This window comes from Lygodium microphyllum, chromosome 17 (assembly GCF_053477565.2).
Source record: "Lygodium microphyllum isolate KBCC chromosome 17, Lygodium_microphyllum_v1.1.10, whole genome shotgun sequence".
In the NCBI taxonomy this organism is placed as follows: domain Eukaryota; kingdom Viridiplantae; phylum Streptophyta; class Polypodiopsida; order Schizaeales; family Lygodiaceae; genus Lygodium; species Lygodium microphyllum.
In genome coordinates this window covers 132,000,966-132,016,491 of record NC_141151.1, presented here as the reverse complement: position 1 = coordinate 132,016,491, position 15,526 = coordinate 132,000,966, and positions in this window count along the sequence as shown.

Here is a 15,526-nt window from a genome sequence, read left to right as displayed (position 1 = left end):
TTTGTGTGTGGGGGCTGGGGTGGGGGTTGTGGGGTAGTGTGTGACTGGGGGCCTGGGTGGGGATGGGGTGTTTGTGGTGGGAAAGGGGCTTAGAGGGGGGGTGTAGGTGGGTGGGCACATGGCAGGGGCGTGAAGGCGTGGAGGACAGGAGGTCAATGGGCGCGGGTGTTAGGAGGGAGGCAACGGCGGGCAAGGCGGCGTCGCTCGTCGGCGGCAGAGGCATCATGAGGCGGCACCCGGCGCGGCTGGAGGCGCAGGGAGGCGCAGGCATCCAGGGCGAGGAGGGGGCGCACGGGCGTACAGGGCGAGGAAGGAGAGGGGCGCAAGGCGGCGACCACAATGGGAGGGAGGCAGCACGTTAGGCGAGGGGGACGGCGGCCACCCGGCGGGCTCCACGTGGCGGGCACGGCGGCATGTCAGGCGAGGGGCGCAGAGGGTGACATCCAGGCGAGGGGCGCAGGCGGCAGGTCGCAGGCTTCACGGCACACCAGGCGGGGCAGGGCGGAGGCGTCCCATAGTGGTGAGGAGCCGCGACAGGGCGGTGCGGGTGGCGTGCAGGAGGTTGTCACGGCGGGCAAGGCGTCCTTAGGCGGCGTCGAGAGGGCCACAACGAGAGGGCGGCTCGTCACGTGGCACAGGGGCTCGTCACGCAGGGCGCTGTAAAGGCGTGAGGGTAGGAGAGGTGGAGGAGAAGGTGGAGGAGAGGGAGGAGAAAAGGGAAGAAAGGGAGGAGCAGAGGAGGAGGAGGGAATGGAGGAGCAGAGGGGGAAGGAGAGGGGGTGGAGATGGAGGGAGGGGAGGGACACGCAGAGGGAGAGGGAGGGGTAGGCAGTTAGGGTGGGGAGGGGTCGGGGTAGGGGGGGGGGGTAGGGGGGGGGGGGGGGGGGATAGGGAAGGGTGTGGGGATGGGTAGGGGCCCATGGGGGGTGTCCAAGGGGGTGGGGTGCCCGAAGGGTGGGGCGCCCAAGGAGGAGATGGGCAGGAGGCCCATGGGGAAAGGGTAGGGGTAGGGTTGGGGTGGGTAGGGGCCCAAGGGGGGTGTCCAAGGGGGTGGGGGGATGCCTATAGGCACCCGGGGTTAGTCCATGGGAAAGAATGGGCGGGGGGACCCATGAGGGAAAGGCGTACCCCCGTCCCGTGCTCGTGCGCGGGGCGGGGTAAAAAAATTTGCCGTGACGGGATCGGAAGAGCACCCGGATGACAGGACGGGGCACGTGGACGCGATCGGAGCGCGTTAAGACGCGTAAAATCGAAAACGAGCGCGTTCACGTGTGGGACGAGTCGGGTGAAAACACATAAAAATAAATAAAAATTAATATCTCCCAATCCGGTCATCAAAACAAAATGTCCTAAAAACAAAAAGTGGGTAGGACGACAGGGGGAAGACAGAGAAAATGTGCAACGGGGGTTCCAGGGGGAAGACAGGGCGTTCACGTGCAAAAAACGTAAAAAACAGATTAAAAAACACAAGTAAAAATTAATATTGGAAGATCCATGCATCGAAACGAGGTTCAGGAAAAAGAAAAAATGTGCAGAAAGACGTGCTCGACAATTAGATCACATCAAAACATAGTTCCGACTGAGATAAGACGCGTTCACGTGGGAAAAACCCAAAAAAAAAACCCAGAAATGGGATCGGAAATTAATATTGGACGAACCGCTGGCCGGAAGGACATACAGGAAAAAGAAAAAATGTCCGTAGGAAAGGGTGGCACAGGGGTGGCATGTCAAAACACAGTTCCGGTTGAAGTAGGAAGGGTTCACATGCGAAAAGCACAAAAAATACACCCGAAAACACAGTTAAAAATTAATAATAAATAATCGAAAAGGTGAAAGAGGGTGGAGGAAAAAGGAAAAAGGTAGGGGAAGGCACGGGGGACACGACTGTCAAATCAAATTGGAATTCCAATGCAAACATGGCAGGGTCACATGGAAAAATGTCAAAAGAACGTAAAAAAAAGTCTTGAAAAACCGGAAAATTAATATGGGACAAACCGTGTATCGAAATGACACGGACTAAAAAGGAAAAAGGTCAAGGGAAAAGTGATTGTCAGGGATATGACATCAGATCACGGTTCCGAAGTAAACAAAGCACGTTCACATGGAAAACCGGCTAATGTGCGCAAAAGGCTTCAAAAATTAATAACTCGAAAACCGTGCACCGAAATAGGGTTAGGTAAAAAGGAAAAATGGTCAATTCAAAGGGAGAAACAGGGCTATAAGGTTGGATGTGGACTTTGGTGAACGTAGGGTGCATTCACATGGAAACACATCAAAATCAGGGAATGAAGGAAAACTGCAAGGGAACAGCCCCAAGGGAGGGTGGAACATAAACGAGTGGGTGGAAAGGGACCCCATTAGGGTAAAAGCAAGTCATGGCATTGAGGCATTAGCAGGTTGAGGCATGTGCAGAGGGGGAGGCAATGTAGACGCGCAGGGACGCGTCCCCACACTTAAGACCTTAACGGATAGGGTTAACCGAGCAACAGGGACCGAGTACCACGCCACAGACCATCCGTTAACGTCCCCACACTTAAAACATGAACGGCATTGAGAAACAAAAGTTGTAGGGTTAGAAAAACTTGGCCCATGTTATTGAGAATCAAGGTTGATTGTCGATGGCACGTCCGGTGTTGTTGTCGGCTGCAGGAGGTACCAAGGCATCTTCACAGCACACGTCTGTCATGGCAGGGACCACGCGGTAGCACCCACGGAGGTAGCTGGTTGAAGAAATTGCAGGAAATTCATCGATGGCGAGGGATATTGCACTCAACTCACAGTCATTCAAATGGAATGAAAGAACAGCCACTCGCCCCAGGACTAATATCACTCGAGGAATAATGATTGAAACCCATATCTCATATCCGGTTTAGGAATCGATAGGGGAATGGTGCAGAAGGAGTATGCCAGGGTGCACAGTTGATGGTGCATCAGTGCGTCTAACCCGTCTGGCATAAGTGCAAGGAGGAAAGTAAGGGAGCCTTACAGTGCAGTGTATAGAATAGGGGGATGTGTCTTGTGATGACGGCAGAGACCCACCCCATGGGTGCATAGGAAAACGGGAACATACCTAACTCCAAGTGTCGTAACGTCCCTCAATCTCACCTCTCGGTAATTGATTGAAGAAACTCCAGTCACACTCAGCCCACCCTCTATCTCACGCTCTGTTGATAGATACAGGAGGGCAGCCCTTTCCTGAAACCCATTGATGTAATCCTCACAGCCACTTGTGCAAAGGTTGTATGCCTTGTGTGCATTTGATGGTGCAACTGTGCATCCTGCCCTGTGCTGGCATAGGGTGCAAGAAGGAAGGCCAGGGAGCCTTATGGTGCAGTACACAGAAACAGATTGTGCTTTGTGCATTGAGAGGCCCGTCCCGTGCGTACAACACTTCATTCACACTGCTCACATCTCATTTGATTTAAAGGGAAAAGACTGGTCACTCGCCCCACCCTCTGTCTCACGCTCTGTTGATAGTTACAGAGGGCAACCATACTCACTTCCCCATCCGGTTAGGATGAAAGCTCACATCACTCGATTGTTTGTCGATGAAGATCGCGTCGTCAGTTGTTAAAGAGGCGTACCCAGGGAGGTAGCCATCAAATCGAACGTTGTGTTGGATAGGTCATGTCGTCTGCTAGAGGACAGTTAGACACTCTGCAGAAAGACCCAGGACATAGCATACCCAGGGAGGCAGCTTCGGAATTGGATCCTGAGAATATCAACTGATGAATCCACTTTCTGGACTGCTGGGTGTTGCCATCTTTTCCACAGCCAGCTTCTCGCCCAAGGGTATTTACCACCGTTTCTTGGAACGAGGCCTGCTATGACATGGAATTGCTTCCTTTTCTCCCATAACAGATTTGTTTTTCTTATCTTGTTTTTTTTCTTCTTTTTTTTCTTTATTTTCCCCTATTCCCGAGGGTGTTTCCACCTTTTCTCGAAGAATAGGTCGGCATGACAGGGACCTAAGTCCTTTTCTCCCATGACCGATATGTATATATATTTTTTCTTTTTTTTTTCGAATGAAGCAAGGGAATGATAGAAATACCATTTGTCAGAACCCACCTCGCCAGCTGGTGGAAAATAGAGGATAAGAGATCAAGGCTGGAAGGTGGGGTTGAGGGGACAGAGGGTTGCATCCACTTCATCAGGAGTGGCTGAAGAACGGCTATCAGAAGTAGCATCATAAGAGTGAGAGTGCTACACCAACGAGAGAAAGGATCAGGTGACCATGATTGTCAAGATCCCCAAGGAGGGAAGTACTTCTTCAGGTGATATCCATTGATCAGGAAGGGATCATCAGAGGCATCAACGGTCTGCACTTGGACAGAGCCATTAGGGTTGACAGCAAGTACCTTATATGGGCCCATCCACCGCTGTTGGAGCTTGCCAGGAAACTTGCCAAATCGTGAATCATAGGCTAGGACCAAATCACCTTCTTTGAACTTCTTGTGCTTGATGAAGCTGTCATGGTAAGCCTTACGTCGAGCTTGCGTGGCTTCCATGCACTGTAGAGCCATCCTGCGAGTTTCGTCCAAACATTCCAGGTGTAGGAGATGGCGTTGCAATGAATCATCGTCCCCTAAACGCTCTTTGATAGCCACTTGCAAAGAGGGCAATTCCAGTTCAATAGGGAAAACAGCTTCTGTACCATACACCAGCTGGAAGGGTGTCTATCCTGTTGCTGCTTTATGGGAGGTTCTGTACGCCCAGAGAGCCTTTGTAAGTCGATCGTCGCAATCACGACGATGTGCGGCAATTGTCCTTGTCAGGATCGAGCAGAGGATGCGATTGGTGACTTCGACTTGGCCGTTGGCTCTGGGGTAATAAGGAGTGGACTTGCGATGGCGGATCTTATACAACTCTGTCAACTCTTCCATGACTTTATTAATGAAATGAGTGCCTCTGTCACTTATCAACTCTAAGGGACTGCCAAAATGGGTGATGATATTCTCGTACATGAACAGGGCCACGCTGTTACCATCGTCCTGCTTGAGGGCTTTAGCTTCACACCACTTTGTGACATAATCCGTACATACGAGGATGTATCTGTTCTGTTCCCTTATGGTGGGAGGATCGATTGGGCCTATGAAGTCGATTTCCCACTTCTTAAACGGCTTCAACGGAAGGATAGGTTGCAGTGGCATGGCACTTGTCTTCATGGGTTTCCCCATTCTCTGACAAGCATCACATCTTTTACAGTAATCATAGGCATCCTTATGAATGGTCGGCCACCAGTATCCTGCTAAAGCAGAGCCTTCCTGGCTGTGGCTTCTCCTGCAAAGTGGCCTCCACATGGCTCGTCATGGCAAGCCTTCAGAACAATCCCAATCTCATCTCCTGCAACACATCTTCTGAGCACTTCATCTTTGCCTTTCTTGTACAGTGCGCCGCCTAGCAGGGTGTAGGGGGCTGATTCTAACAGAAGCTTCTTCCTTTCCCTACTAGAAATGCTAGGAGAGTACTGTTGGGTTGCCAGAAGATTGGCAATGTCTGCATACCAGGGGGTTACAGTTTCTACCAAGAATAGGGAAGCATCAGGGAGGTCTGGATCATCCTGCTCCTCGTCTGCAATTTGTGGGATGCGCGACAGATGATCAGCGAGAACATGGGAACGACCAAGTTTGGTAATTACCTCAAAGTCAAACTCCTGGAATAGAAGGAGCCATCTCATCATTCGTCCTTTCATGTCTGCCTTGTTCATCAGGAAGGACAGGGCCTCGTGATCCACATAAAATTTAAAGTGGGTGGAATGGAGATAGTGGCGGAACTTCTCTAGGGCAAACACCATTGCCAAGCACTCCAACTCTGTCACTATATAGTTCCGTTCCCTATCAGTGACTTTTCGGCTTGCGTAATAGATGGGTTGATCCAGCTTCGAGGAGCCCTTCTAGCATAGAACTACGCCTAAGCCTTCAATCGATGCATTAGTGTGTACATGGAACTCCTTCGTCCAATCAGGAGGTTGCACAATGGGTGCCTCAACTAGACCCTACTTCAAAGTGTTGAAGTCTTTGTCACATTCTTCTGTCCAAACAAACTCTGCATCTTTCCTCAGAAGCTTGTGCAAGGAAGTTGTCTTTGTTGCAAAATGGGCTATGAACCTTCTGTAGTAACCCACATGGCCTAGGAATCCCCTCAACTGTTTAAGGTTGGTGGGTGCTGTCAGAGCTGCGATCTTTTCGATCTTTGTAGGGTCTGTTGATATCCCTTGTGCAGAGACAATGTGGCCTAACAGAACTCCAGAAGAGACCCTAAAGATGCATTTTTCAGGGTTGAGGAAAATCCCATACTCCTGGCATCGGTCAAAGCATTGTTCCAGGTGTCCCCAGTGTTCATGGATCAAACTATAGACACAGAAGTCATCCAAATATACCTCAATAAAGTCGTATAGATGATTTTGGAATGCGGCCATCATGACTCACTGGAAAGTAGCAGGGGCATTGCAGAGCCCAAATGGCATCACTCGGTAAGCGTAGGTCCCCCATTTTGTGGTGAAGGTTGTTTTGGACTGGTCCTCTTCTGCTATCTGGACTTGGTTATATCCGCTAAATCCATCTAGAAGGGAATAAAGCTCATGTCCTGCCACTGTGTCTAACAGCTGGTCTGTGAAAGGGATATGAAAGTGATCCTTCTTTGTCTTGGAATTCAACTTGCGGAAATCCACACATATACGAAGCTTGCCATTCTTCTTGGGTACAACCACGATGGGTGAGACCCATTCACTGTTTGCCACTGGATAGATGAACTCGGCTTCCAGAAGCTTCAGCAGCTCTGCTTTCACCAATGTGGAATAATTCGGGTTCATTCGCCTCTGTCATTGCCGTACTGGCTTGGCATCAGGCTCCAAGTCAATATGATGCTGACATATTGTGGGATCAATCCCCTTTAGGTCTTTGTAGGACCAAGCAAACACGTCCAAATTTTCTTTCAACAAGTTGTACAAGGTTGATAACTCCTCTTCTGGGAGGTTGCTACCCACCTTCAAATGGCATTCAGTCCCATCTGCATCCACAAAGGTTAACTGCCTTTTACCTTTTACTTCACAGATGAAGGTCCCGCGGACTGCTTCTGGATACGGATTCGACTCCTTCAAGGGAGTGGTGTCCTCTTCTGATGTCCCACTAGAACCAACTTCTTCTTTTGGTGGAGACTTAGGTTGCTCCATGAGATGTTGAAATGAGATTAGAGCCGTTTCGGGTTTGATTGCACGATTAGTTACCTCTTGGCTTGAAGACTCATCTTCTGATGACACATCCAAGAACGTCACATAACAGGGACCTTGTGAAGCCTGTTGGGTTTGTGGGACTAGTGCTTGTTGGCATAGTGTATTATCATCATCTTTTCTTGGCAAAGATGGGTTAGGACGGCATGAGCCACTGCTGAAAGACAGCTTGTTCTTCTTAACCCATTTCTTATAAAGATTTTGCATATGAGAAGATCCATTTACCAGACCAAATGGTACCATCGCCATTCTGTCCCACAGCCTGAGCTCGTCTGCTTCTGATGCTTCTGGAACTTCTTCTTCATATGTAACCTCTTCAGGTGGGATAGATTCTTCTGTTTCGCTTTCATAACCTTCTTCTTCCATATCATCTCCATCCTCTTCTGCCTCTATCTCTGTCTCTGGCTCTGTCTCTGTCTCTGTTTCTGTAGGAGCTCTGTAAGAGAAGAATAGGTCCTCTGTTTCATCTTCTGCCTCTGTCTCTGGCTCTGGCTCTGTCTCTGTCTCTGGCTCTGTCTCTGTCTCCGTCTCTGTGGGAGCTCTGTAAGAGAAGAACAGGTTCTCTGTTTCATATTCTGCCTTTGTCTCTGGCTCTGTCTATGTCTTTGGCTCTGTCTCTATCTCTATCTCTGTGGGAGCTCTGTAAGAGAAGAACAGGTTCTCTGTTTCATCTTCTGCCTCTGTCTCTGGCTCTGCTATGGCCATGTAACAGGGAGAGCAGTACATCCATGCTTCTATCTCACTGTCAGAAGTGATTTCGGAAATCGTTCCTGGTTCAGGCAGGAAGTATTCACCCATTGACAGGGACTTTGCATCTTTTGGGAGTTGGCTTACAGTATGCACTATTAAGGAATGTGCCACTGTTTTCTTGGGAAGGATCTGTTTGACAGCATCTTCGTCTGCTGATGTTCCATCTGTAGCCTCATTAGGGGAGTCAGAAGATAATTCCAAGGAGGTGGATCCATGCCCTTTTTGAGCACCATAGAGCTTCAGCACCACTTTGTTGGGTCCTCTACCCAAGGTCAAGGTTCCTTTGAACCAATCCGTCCTTGCTCAGGCTTCAAAAAGCCATGGTCTGCCCAGTAACAAAGGGTAGGATGTACCATAAGAGTTTGGCTTCACCACCAGATAGGTTAGCCAATAATCTTTTCCGGCTACTGTTGTCTTCACATATGGGAGAATGCCCAAAGGCTTGATTCTGCTCTGATCCGCCAGTCTGATGAGCCATTGGGTTGGTTGCACACCTTGTAGGCCTAGATCCTTCATTGTCACATCCATCATAATGTTCACTGATGAACCACCATCAATCAGTGCGTTTGCAATAAAGCAACCTTCTATCCACACACCAGTCTCTGGGGTACTCGGATCTAGGAAGGCGTTAGCCACGTCCACTTCTTTTATAGGCTCTGGAGCTTTATTGGACTTTGTTGCTGTTGAGGGAGCAATCCTTAAGCCACGCCCTCTTATCAGTATACCTTTGAACCTTTTTCGGCAACTCGGAGACAACATCAATAATTGTCGGAATGTGAGGTTTGGTTTAAAGGTATCTAGATCTCTGACCAGATCGTATTCCTTAATAGGATCCACTGGCTTCTCTAACTGGTTAGGAAATGGGGCAACACCCATTTTCATTTTCCTTCTTTCTTCCAACAGGGGCATCATGGGGACTTCTTCTACCACTTGTGGCACTTCCTCCTCTTCTATCTCCTGGACCTCTGGTCGTGTCTCTGGAACTGTCTCTGTGACTCTCTGTGGCATTGTAGTGCTCTGTATGGCACTGTCAGGCTCTGTTCTGTACTATTCTTCTGGTGGAAGATTGAACTTCACTGTTCTGGCAGGAGGATTGTTTTCTTTCTGGATAGGTGGTTCCTTCTTTTTTGCAACCGTGATGGCAGCAACTTCCAAGTCCACTAAATTGGAGGTAGGCTCTTGGGCCTTGGCCGGAATATCAGTAGCACTGTTTTTCACTGGGGCTGGGCTTGGACAGTCCTTTGCATCGACTGCATAAGGGCTTGTAATCCACTGACCTTCTCGGATTTTGACAATTTGGTGAAATGTGTCCCTTTTCTCCGCATCTGTAACACTCCACTTCTGATCTCTGACTGTCTTTCTCTGTAACTTTGGGAGGGAAATCTCCTTGGACCGAAATTAGGACCAAACTCTCTAGGCTTGGGTCCAATATCCTGTGTTGTCATTTTGGATTCCAGCAAGTTGAATCTTGCATCTTCTTCCTTCCTTCTCCTATCATGCATCTTCTGCAGAGAGTAAATATCCTCTATATGGTTCTTCCGTAAACAGTAGGAACAGAAGGCTCCAGGGATTGTTGGCTTTCGTGTACATTCAGTGGCTAAATGGCCTGCTTGATGACACTTTCCACACCAAGTATTTGACCGCATCACATCTCTTCCTGCTCCTGCAACGTTGGATATGCTGGCAGTATTCACTTTCAGCGTCTGTAGCTGCTCTGTAATCACATCCATCAACTCCTTTTTTATATTTGCAACTGAGTTGGATAAGCAATCCTTTAAGCTTTCTCCTCCTGAGGTACTGATAGTAGGGTTTTAAGGAGTCTCTGTAATCACTGCATAAATAGGTTGGGCTGGCGCAGAGGGGTCTCTGTTCTGATTCTGATTCAGAGCTCCTGTTTGAACTATTGGCTGTTGGCTCCAGTTGGTAGGGTTCCACTATTGCTGCTGATTTGGCATTGGGGAAATTGGTTGGGACCATTGTTGTTGTGGTTGAACCATCATTTGAGGCATTGATTGTGGCCACTGTGGATTTGATGCACTGTACTGTGATATTGGGGGCATCTGTTGGTAGGGGTAGGGAACAGTCCCTGGGACTGCATTTGGTGGGTACATCATTCCTGGCATCAGAGGAGGTAGGACTCCTCTTCCTGGATTCATCGCCAATCTAGCTTCCACTTCATCGTACAGTCTTGCACCTTCTATTGCAGCTTGCAGTGTGGCTAGTCTTTGCAGCTTCACAAACTTACGGACTTCTGGTTGTAATCCTCTAAGAAACACCCCCTTCTGAATGCCATCATCTAGATTATGGGTAGTCCATCTCTTCAGGATGGATTCCATTCGTAAGACATAAGCTTCTACTCTTTCTCCAGAGGACTGACTTAGGTTCATAAATTCCTCTCGCATCCGCTCTTCAAAACCTTCACGCCTGAATTTAGTGAGGAAGGCCAACTTCAGGCCGTCCCGTGTACCAAAAGTTTCTGCTGCTTGTCTCTCATACCACTGAAATGCCGCGCCCTTGAAAGTGGCGGGAAATATTGCTAACCAATGCTTAGCGGTTCTGGCATTGTTAGCCACACATGCTACCATAAACTCTGCTACATGAAGATCAGGGTCTTCATTGTACTCTCCCTTAAAAACGAGCAACGGGACTACATTCGCTGGCCTATCATCAATATTTCCACGACGGATCTGGCTTGGAAGTGGACCTCCAGTAGGAGGAGGAAGGGCTTGATGTGCCATTGGGACTTCTGTAAAGAGTTCAGCAAGGGCGTCAAAGGCAGCTTCTGCTGTGAGCTCGTTCTCAGCTTTGATTTTTGCTTTCTCTCTTCTCACTACCTCTGGACTCGTTCTAACGCTTGCCTCTTTATTGCGTCATTCATCAGGGGGTTGGATCCACTATGTTGTTAGTGCTCCACAGAGGATTAACAGAAGGCTTCAGTCTCTAGAGGACTGTCTTGCCAACATTTCTTCTACTTCTTCCTTTTCAACGTCTCTGAATTCTACTTTCATGCCACTGCACAGAGGAAGGTATTCAGTTCTGAAGGTATCAAAATGCATACGTCTAAGCATTGTGGTGGTGCCATCATCATAGTAATGCTAGCTTCTGATGGTTTCAATAGTGTATGTTGTAAAGAACACTCTGTCTACCAACTTCCAATGGGTTGCTAATTGAACAAACAGAAGATTATCAGTACACCAAGTATTCCATGTATCTTGCTGTTGAGCATCCACGAACAAATTCCAACTCTTTTCCTTCTTGTCTTTGTGAACCTCCACAGACCAAGACTCCTGAAGCTTCTTTACAATCTCCCACTTGATGATGTCTGGAAATTTCTCAATGAATGCCAAATCTTCCATGAATGGTCATTCTCTCTGTTTCTGCTCTTCAGTTTGTTCCCAAACAGTTTGCCACCAAGATGCAAGTTTCTGCTGCTTCAACAGGAAGAGGAAACTGTCCACCACATAGAGCATGCATCATGATGGTGATGTGTTTCTGCCATTGTGGGATGAACTTCTTGTGGAAAGTGGCTTTAATTATGAGAAATTCCAACTCTTCAGTGGAAGAAGGAACTTTACAAACATCCATTGAATTCTTCTCTTCTTGGCAATGCCATTTCCTTCATTTTCAGTCTCTTCTGGTGCTTGTTGATGGCTTCCCCGGCTGCGCACAAAAAACATGGAGCCCCAAGAGGAACACCAAGGAAAATGGAATTCTCTTGCAAGAAAATCTATCTTGTAACACCAACCAGCTTGTTTATTATGTTTTATATGATCACAATGAAGAAAAAAACACCAGGCGCACAACAAATCTTCATGCAACATCACGTAGACCTCCCACGGATTTGATAGAATCAACCATATTCTTCAATATCTTCATAAAATCCATCAATATAACAAAGAAAGCAAAGGAATACACCATCTTTTAATGAAAATATATCACATAGTATTCATCTTCAATATCTTCATAGTCTTCTCTCTCAATTTCTCATATACAATCACTCTGTTTTAATAGAATTGACTATCTTTGACTCTCTCTCTCTCTCTCTCTCCATCAATAATACATCATATCCTCACTACAATCTCTCATAATCACTCAAAATAATCCTTCTTAGGTCATGGATGCCCCTCCCAAGAGGTATGTTTGATATGAAGAGTCACCAGAGCCACTACAGTGTCCTTTCATAGCTCACTACTGTCACTTCACTCCAATCTTCACTTGAGTCTTCAGCAGCTACTTCTTTCACTTCTTTTAGCTCTTTTGCACTTGTATTCACCTCTTTCCAAGGTTAGAAAACTTTCCCAAGCTACACTCTCATCCATCAGAACACATACAGAAGCATACAGAACAGTCACAGTACAGTACCAGAACAGCTACAGTACAGAGACAGTACAGAGATAGAAGCTCTACAAAAGACCTACAGAAGGTTACAGAAGGTCATCAAAACCTCATAACTCATACTCAAACCATTCCAAACTCTCAAAAAATATTCAATAAGCTTTCACAATATCTCAATCTTCATCAATCATCAATCCATCCCTCATACAGAAGACAATCAGAACAAAACAGAAGCTATACAGAACCAATCAAAACCTATCAAAACATATCAGAACTTCATATCTCCACTAAAAAACATCATGAGCTTCCAAAACATAATCAATATCATCCAAAACACTCTCAAACCACTTCCAAACCAATCAATCATCTCATAAGATCAACCATTTAGCTCTCAAAAACAACAAAAATCAGCCAAAAAACAAGTCATTTCAACACTCAACATAGTGGAATGGGGAGTTGGGTCTAACCACAGGCTAGCCTGGGTGATATCCCACGCTTGGGGACCCCATTCATGCAAAGGGAGGTGTAGTGCAAGTAGCTTAGGGTGACAGGTCTAACCATAGGCGAGTGTTACCTCCCTAGGTATGTCCTGCCCTTGATGGGCCCTAAGCGTGAAGTGGGGGAGCAAAAAGGGCTAGGGGGTTAGGAGTAGAGCCAGCCAACCGAAGCCACCGGGCACGCCTAACTTGAGGACCCCTAGATGCAGTGATCGTGATTTATATGGTGCTAAGTGCTTCTGTAAGTGAGTCATTTTGTCCATTCCATGCGTAATGTTCCGCTTGCTCTTCCTTGGATGCTCTTTCTTTTTTTTTTCTCTTTTGTTTTGTTTTGTTTTGTTTTTTGGAATAGTATTACACTAGTAGAACGACAGCCTGTACCTAATCTTCCTTGTCTGATTTAGGCAGAGAAGGGGGTTGGATGGATTTGCTCAAAAATTGATGGCTTTGCATGTATCCTTTGAGGTTCATGCGGACGTGGAGGGAGCTGGTGGAGAGGAAGGGATGGTTGCACCTAGTGAACTGGCTGTTGTTCATATCCTCTAGGAAAGCTAGGCAAAAGGAGGAGAGAAGGATAGCTCTCATCATTAAACGCACCATGGCACAACTATCAATGGCGTTAGGTTCAAAAAAGAGGAGAGGTAGGCCATGCTCTTGTGGGGTCGGGTCCTGCTTGAGTAGTAATTTAAGTAACCTAAGATAATTATAGGGAGTTATAAAGGCTGGATCGGGGCATGAAGAGAAGTCCACGAGAAAACGCATCATGGAATCATTTAGGCTTCCCGAGTCGAAAAGGAGGGCATGCTCGAAGGAGGCGGCATTGGAGTTGTAGATGATGGGGGAATCATGACACCCATGGAGGGTGGCAACAAAATCCACAACTACCCTACGAGGATACGCCATGAATATGGGGTCGTTTCTCTCATAGGGCAGGGTATTACAAAAAGTCATCCAGGTGAGCATGCTAATGTTGCACACTCGCCTCCTCCATAGGGGTTGGTAGTTGTAGCCATGTACAATATGTGGTATTTCGAACACCTTGTTTTGCCAAAACTCTGCTTCTTCCCTTCCCCACAGAGTGGGGGTCCTCTCCCTTTCTTCCAGCCATTTCTGTCCCCCAGTCGACCGCCAATCGCGATCACCTCCTCCATCACCTTGATCGGTAGGACTCTTCGCAGGCTGTTAGGCATAAGGAAGCTGAAGGTGAATGGGTCTTTTTCTTTTTCTGGATGCATCCATGCTTCACCCAAAACTAGCATTTCAAGGAGTTCAAGGAGAGACGATATAGGCGACACTGCTCAAAGACTGCTTGGAGTTTGTTTAAGTGTTCCATCCAGGTCGAGTGAACACAGAGGTCATCGACAAAGACTTCCAACTCCTTGTGAAGCATGTCTTTAAATATGGTGCACATGAGACGTTGGAAGGTGGCAAGGACATTAGTCAACCCAAAAGGCATGACTATGTAAGCAAAGACGCCCCACTCGGTGGTGAAGGCAGTCTTATGCCTGTCAACAGGATGCACTTGCACCTGATTGTATCTTGAGAAGCCATCCAGAAAACTGTAGGCCTCCTTGCCCACCACTCTTTCAAGCATATGCTTGGTGTATGGCAATGGATAATTGTCCCTTTTAGTAGCAGCATTCACCTTCTTGTAATTGATGCACACTCTAATTGTTTTTGTTTTTCTTCATCACGATGACTATGGGTGATACCCAGTCCGTGTGCTCAATTTCGTAAATGAATCCTACTCTCATCAACTTATCAATCTCTTTCTTGACACCATGAGCATGCTTTGGATTCATTGGATACAGTCGCTACTTCACCAGTGCTGTGTTTGGTGTCATGGGTATATTATGAGTCATTACACTCGGGTTTACCCCTTTACGCTCTTCCAAGGACCAAGTGAATACGCCTACGTACTCTCGCAGGAGAGTGACAAGACTCATTTCCTCTTCCTCAGTCAAGTTATCGGCAATGAAGGCTGGTCGGGGTTCCATGCGTATGATTCCTCACTCTATCCTGTAGACACTTCTCTTTTGTGGCTTGGAGTCCGCCCGTATTTGTTCTATTTTATATCCCTCAGTATCATATTCTATCGAGTCCATTTCACCCTTACTTCCATCACTAAAGGATTGGTAGTCTTCGTACTCATCATCAGAGTCCTCTACGTCAGATTGCTCATCGTCTCCTAGGGCCTGGTATATCTCTTGTCGTTGATTAGGGACTAGGGCCCAGTTGTACATAAGGTTCAAGTCATGCACCCTGGTCCATTGCCACTTGGACTCGCCTAAGAGATCCTGGAGTGGTTTGAAGTTTGCTACTGAATTGTCAGCCAGCTTGTCTGTTAAGTATTCCAGAGCCTCATGGAGTTCTCTCTTGTTGCTTGGCACTTGGAAGGTGATGGGCTTAGGTCTCCTAAGAAGGGTTCCTTCCATCATGCAAACTGGCCCAAGAATGGCAAGTCGATTGTAGCAAGGACATGCATCCAATATCCCTCATCCTCTAGGCATGGGATATACTTGGTCAAGGACCCATAGGACTTCTTGACTTGAGCGTCACCCTTGAGCATCGCGGAGATGGCATCCAAGTCGATTGGTGAGGTCTTCCAAGTGTCCATCTCTACCCTCATAGCTTCTGTCCTGTTGCCTAAGAAGATCAAGCCGTTACCCCAATCTTCGATAACTCTGGCATTGCGCATCCAGGGTCGGCCTAACAA